The sequence below is a fragment of the Arachis hypogaea genome, chromosome 7 (assembly GCF_003086295.3).
Source record: "Arachis hypogaea cultivar Tifrunner chromosome 7, arahy.Tifrunner.gnm2.J5K5, whole genome shotgun sequence".
Lineage (NCBI taxonomy): Eukaryota > Viridiplantae > Streptophyta > Magnoliopsida > Fabales > Fabaceae > Arachis > Arachis hypogaea.
Genome location: NC_092042.1, coordinates 3,834,795 through 3,842,141, shown reverse-complemented (window position 1 = coordinate 3,842,141; position 7,347 = coordinate 3,834,795).

Below are 7,347 nucleotides of genomic sequence, written 5' to 3'. Positions count from 1 at the left end.
TGAACGTGCTCAATTACACCGCATTGTCAACCACATTTTGATTCCTCAAAGTGGTTCATATCAAAGGGTTTCTTACACTGACACACTTGTTTTATATGCCATTATTACAAAAACAGAAATTTCTTTTGCATACTTGATGGCTAGATACATGTTTGATTCTGTTCGAAGTACAAAAGATAAAGCACTTCCTTATGGCATGTTTCTAACTTGCATATTTGAGTATTTTGGTGTTGACTTGACCAATGAGACATATGAAAATAGACATTCATACCTAAAGGGGGGTGGTTCAGTGAAACAGAACAAAGGAACCACTAGATCTGAAAGAGTCGTACTAGATGATGAAGATGAAGAATGTGTCCATGAGGATTCTCCTGCTCCTTCCACCGAGGGTACTTCAATTTCCACTGGGAAGAAATCCACTCTGCTGAATGTGGTCAAGGATGTAGCTCAAGAGTTTGTGTCTCAATCAAATCACATGATTGCCTTGAGCAAGGAACAAAGGAAGTTAGCTAGCAAGCATGAGAACTTTCTGAAGAAATCAAGGGATAGAGTGGCTGTGCTCATGACCTTCATTGATAACCTTAACAATGATGAGGACATTACCACTGATGTGGAAGAGGATGCTGCCTCGGAAGGAGATGGTTCTGATGCCTAAGATTTGTCTCATGAAGACTGCTGCTGCTGCTCTCGTTTTGTCTCATGAATTTTATTTATTCTGCATATGTTGAACTTTTTCAATTTTTTGGATGACTGTAATAACTCTAAATACTGTTGCACTTTTGTTGGTTTAGTTAGAACTTTTGAATTACTATCTAACATTTCCTTGCAGGGTTTGAATTGATGTTTTTGGGTTGTCCACCCTTGATGACAAAAGGGGGAGTAAGGATAGGATAGTATTTTTTGGTAATTTTGATGTTGATGCAGCTGCTAGTAGTTCATTCGAATCCTTGTGCTGCTAACATACAATTAATGATAGGATGATTATGTGATGTTGCTCATTTGATAACCCTTGTACAAGATATATTGTACATAACTCTTTATCGTGCTTTCTTTAAGAACAATGTGAAACAGGGATAAAGAGGAAAGCATAAATTCAAGGGGAGCTACTGTTGAAAAGGATAGGGGGAGCAACATAAAATCAAAGGGAGTTTTCTAAACCTAACTCAAACTTATTTCCTTTTGATTATTGCTTAAATTATGTTTGTCATCAAGGGGGAGATTGTTGAGTTAAGAAATTAACTAAATTAATTAATGATGACAAACATTATTTTTGAGCAAAATAAATAATTAGTGTTGATTAATTATATCTACTTATTAACTAATTGTTTATTGTTGCAGGCCAAATGTTAATAGCCCAAAAGGTATAAGGACAATGCAGCAAGGCTAATGGGTAAAGTCCAAACAAAAGCAAAGGATAAAAGCCAAAGAAATCAGATGGGCCAAACGGGTTACATGATCCAAGCCCGAACTGGTTTCAGAATTGAAATTCCCTCTCTCCTGCTTAACTAAAAGCAACGTTCTTCTTCCTTCTAATCAAGTCACATCAAGATTTCAGAAAAAGCAAGAAAGAGAAAGAGAAGAAAAGCTTCTTCCATAAGCCATTAACCAAAGAAGCAAGAGAGAGAGAGTTGAAGCTTGAAGCACAGAAGCTAAAACAGAAATCCCAAGCTAAATCAAGCTTAAGAAAGGTAAACCATATCATCTTGCATGAATCAGATCTTCATCCTTTCTTCCCTACTCTCTGCTCTATCCGAAAATGGCTGTGAAGGGAAAGTTGCACTCTGCCCTATTCTGCTGTGTATCTACGGTCTTAATCAAGACTTGGGGACCAAGTTGGTATTCAAGGATTCAGATTTGGTTGACCATTGGAAAACAAGTTCAGTTACATATTCATGGCTTTCGGTCAAGTTGGAAAAATCAGAAGGAAAGGTTCCAATTTGATGATTGAAAAGAAAAAGTGAATCTGTGGTTGGTGAAGCTCAAGGCTCAAGATGTTGACCTTGGAGGAAGAACCAAGGAACATGCAAGGAGATAAAAGAAGAGCTTGCTGTTCATTCAAGGTAAGGAGAGAAAACCAGTAAACCTGAGGTGTTTGTTCTGAGAGAGCTCTTTGAAGAAGTTCAACTAACTGGACAGTGTAACCTACTCAAAGGTGCATTCCGCCAGTATGAAGAACTGAATCAGAGGCTTGCTAATCTGGTTTTTCGCATAGCACAGAGGCTGTTGTTGAAGTCAATCTCCTTCATGTTTTTCTGATTGTAATGTACTTTTCTAAGCTTATCTTTCTGTAATTTCTTGAGAGAAAAGGCAAAGTGAGAAAGCTTAAGAAAAAGCCATGAGTGAAATAGTTGAGAGATACACTTGAGAGAAAAGCCTAGAGTTGTTTTCAGATTTCTTTAGGTTGGTTAATTGTCTTGTATCTTGCACTTGTTTGGTTTCCCTTTCTTAGTTGGGTTAGCACTAAGAGAAGATAGTTAGGTGTTAGCATAGCCAATGTCAAGTTAGGCTAGAACTTGAGTGTGAAATTGGTGTATGTAATACTGTTAACTATAGTGAAATTCCTCCATATTTGTGGAGAAGACTGGATGTAGGTTGCATAGCACAAAGCAACCGAACCAGGATATATGCTGGTGTTAGCTTCTTCTTCTCTGTCATGTTCTGTTTTCTGTTTTTCATGAGACAAAAATAAATTGTCTCATAAATTTCCGCTGCTGAGTTCAAACAGAATCAGATTCAAAGCTTTGCTTAAAAAGGGTCAAAACAGCAAATTAAAAGGAAGGCATAGATTCAACCCCCCTTCTCTAAGCCTACCACAACCTTCAAATAGTATTTGCATCTCTAACTCATATTATCTGGTTTACTGTTATCTTTTCCACTATGTTCGTTATCTTCAGACAATTCCATGCATAATGTTTATATACTTAGGCTGAGACTGACCATCCTCAAAATAAATGTGAATGACATTATTGTTGGCATGACAGTTTCTGATCATGTTCCTTAAATCTTGGTCAAATGCCAACCTTCTCAAACCAAAACCCAACCCTTCATTTGGGTTCAAAAATCATGTCGCATTAGGTTTGTCATATCCCAACTCTTTATAGTAACCAGTAATAGCATACACATTGATGTAATCTTCATCTACATGAATTTATTCATCGGTCAAGTTACTTGTGTAGATAACCCTATCATCAACAAGTGCCTCAAACTTTTTCTTATAGTGAAAAACGAGCCTAAAAGAATACAAAAATCTAAAACAGAACCGTCAATATTCACTGATTATACTATGATTTTTCAAAAAATATAAAAATTTTGCAATCTAAAAATTTCACTCATTAAATAACCATGATACACGCAGAACTACACCAATTTGATGTTAATAAAATTTTAAACAAAGTTGTACTCATCATAACATGCTTCAAAAGAGTAACCTTAAACCCTAACAAATTGCATCTGATACAAATATTGCAATAAAAAGCAAATATATGAATAAAGACCGCAAGCTAACTTATTACTCATCCAACCTCCATTCCATCAATATAGCACAAGCAAGAAACGACAAATAAAAATTCTTACCTGTCACGTCAACAATGTGCATTGTTGATGCTTTGTTGATGAAACAACTCACTAAACAGATAAACGGCATGCAACGGACAAGCACCAGCGACACCTACCTAACACCTGCTTTCTTGTGGGACACGAAGGAACTGTTGGGGCCAACCGTGGGGAGATCTCGATCACCGGTGAGATTTTGGGGAGAAATCAAGTGAGAGAACATAAGATGAGAAGACACCACATCCAACTCAAAACCTTAAGGTGTCAAGTTAATGGATCTTTCATCTTATAAACTCCTCACTCTTCCTTAATTTTTTTGATGTGGGACTAATTTCAACACTCCTCACACTTGAAACACTAACAACGACATGGAAGAGAAGAACTTCTTTGAGTTTTTTTGGTGGGAAACTTTGAATAATGGGAGGGGGACAATTTCAATTGTTTAATTTGAGGAGGAAAAAGTCAAACGATGCTGTTCTGCATCATAAACATCTAACTGTTATGAACGACGTCGTTTTATTCTTGTTCAATTGGCAGCCAATGTGGCAGTTAATTAACAACTTACTACATCAATATCTCACTAGCATCAGTTCAATGAAGAACCAACGAAAAACCACATTTTACAACGTTAAAAATTTATTTGGTCATTTTTAGAAATATAATTGAATCACGATTGAAATTAAGGGATTAAACGAGGAGTTAATACTCAAAATGACCTCTTAAATTTGACTCTCGATTCAATTTAGTCCTTAAATTTTTAATTAACCTAAATTGTACTCTGAAATTTTAACGGGTGCCTCAAATTGGCCCTTCCGTCCATTTTCATCATCGGAAAGCTGATATGGCACAATTAAACAACGTCGTTTTGCTATTTGTTCCAAAACGACGTCATTTTACTCTCCCTCTTCTTCTTCCTTCTCCTCAAGTAGCCATGGCTTGGGTATTGCTTCGAGCTTCAGAAACCTCAAGTATGGTCTCATTCTCAACTTTAGACTCATCTCTTTTTTTTTGTTCATTCTCCCTCCGTATAGTCGTTAAATCTATCACTCACACTCTCTCCTTTTCTCCATGACTTTTCTCCAACCCAATTTCAGTGATCAAGTAATCATTATCACCTTCATCTACACACGCATGAGCACAACAACCATAACCACAACTTCTTCTACTTCCTCTATTTCACTTCAAACTGATTCTTAATTATCATTATTATTATTATTGTTGAAAAAGAAAATACAGAATGGGGGATAAGGTTCCAATGCAACACTACAACCTCATCTCACCCTCTTCCTTTATCGGGAGTCCCCTCCATGTTTTCAAAGTCGTCGACGCTAGAACCACTGCCCCCTCCCCCATTATTCCGGAAGCTTTTCATGTGATTAAAGTGGGTGATTCAGAGGTTGATTATTCCGGCCAAAACAAAATAGATAAGAAAAAAAACAGAAAGATACAGTATAAAGAGGAGGAGGAGAATGAAGGGGCGACGAACGGTGCACATTGGTGCAGTGGCCAAGGTTGTACGACCAAGAAAGAGATGACAATGATTACAAATACGGTAGTGGTGGAAGGATGTTACAGGAGCTTCTATTTAGTTTGTTTGGATTTGACGCCATGGAAATTTGACACCCCTTCAATGATGAAGGAACAGGACATTGGAGTTTTAAAAAACGACGTTGTTTTTCTTGTGTCACTGTTAGGTATCAACTAAACTTGCCATGTTATTTTTTCGGTGACGAAAATAGACGAAAGGGTCAATTTGAGGCACGCATTAAAATTTTATGGTACAATTTAGGTCAATTAAAAATTCAAGGGTTAATTTAAATCAAATTAGAGATCAAATTTCAAAAACTATTTTAAATATCAACTCATTAAACTAGACATTCCTTTATTATTTGATGAATGACTTGTAGATAGTATAGAAATTGTTTCCGTTTGTACAAGAAATTAAATATATTTTGCATATGGTAATATTTAGGTGTATTACAAAAAAATGGTATAATTTTATTACTTTTTCGTATCTAGTGCATATAGATGAAAACTTATCACGGATGATTTTTCCTATGACCATATTTTTCTAACGTAACGTTTTTAAAATTCATCTTCCGTGTTTTCTATTTAAAAGAAAAATGAATCTTTCCCAACAAATTCTATTTTTCAAAAAATAAAAAATTGAATTCGTCCTTACGGAATTGTTAATTTTGAAAATGTTTTCGACAATTTTATTTTGTCTCTTGAATTTTCGAAAATTACAAATAATCTTTATTTTTGGAGATTTTGTCCCTCCGCCAATCATATTAAATTTTTTAATCAATTTCCAACATTTTTTTAATTTATTTTCTTGATGAGATTGTGATCTCCTCACATCCTATATAAATAAAATAGATTATCAATAGTGACCACCATAAAAGAAAAAGATAGGTTGCTTATCATCTAAACAAATTAAAACTTTGGTGGAAGAGAGATTTCAAAGTAGAATTAATAGGTACAGGAAAATATGAAAAGAATGTCGTCACTCTTGCTAGTTGTGGATTGATTTTGATATGTCATGACATGCATGCCAATTGAATATATAGATAGTGTTTTTCATATGGCGCAGACACCGATCTTTATCTTCCCTTATTAGTTGAAATAACCTATTTCATAAAAAAGAAATTGATTCTCTAATTGAATCCATATTATATTATCAATGGTTTTAGTTTTATATATATAAGTTTCTCCTAATCATCAATTGACCACAAAAACAATTTTTCTTTAAAAAAAAATTGTGCTACCTCGTAAAAAATAAAATTTTTACCAAACCGAATATTATTTATTTAATTTCTTTACTTTTTTCTCATGTTAGCTACTACATGCATAGTAATTAAAATTTCAATTTAATTTTTTAAATTTTTTAATATTACGATTTTAAATGACTTTATTAATTTTATAAAATTTATACTAAATTTGACGATTTTATAATTTAAATATTATTAAAATTTTACATTATACTTCTTAATTTATTTTTTTAATTTTATATAAAATTTCGATTTTCTCTGCGTTAACCACATGCATGTATATCGACTATCAAAATGTATTATTGTTGTATGTTCATATAATATGACTCAAAATAAATATTTAGTATTAGTTCAAAAACTATAATTGTTAATTGAAGGATTTATTTTTGGAATTAGTTAAAGAGTGTCCAGAGGATATTAATTGAAAAAATTAAAGTAGTAATAAGTTTTTACACTTTTAATACATTAAAGTTTAAAAAAGTTCGAGGTGCAATGAAGAGATATAAATGTCAATTAAGGCTGCCCAACAAAATACAGTGATGAACCTAGTCAATAATAAAACCAACGGTATATATACATATATAGATAGATATTATATTTTGGATGAATACAATTTTTACTTTTTTGGTTAAACGGATGAAATACATTTTAATATACATCTTCTTCAAAATTTATTTATTTTGGATCTTTTCTTTGACTTTTTCCTTACGTGGTTATTTATGAATGTACTCTATGTCCCACACCATCCAGATTTTTAATAGTCAAAGTTTTGCCCACTCTCTAGACTTTGTTTTATTTGTTGTTGCACTAAAAGCTAGCCATGTTTTACAAATTCTAGTCAATTGGATTTTCATCTTACATTAATTTTTTCTTCGTTCTTATTATTTTATTATTATAATAATAATAATAATAATAATAATAATAATAATAATAATAATAATAATAATAATAATAATAATATTTGTCAGAACTTAAACTATATATGTATATTTTTATACTAGGGTTATATATATAGGAGTTTAGT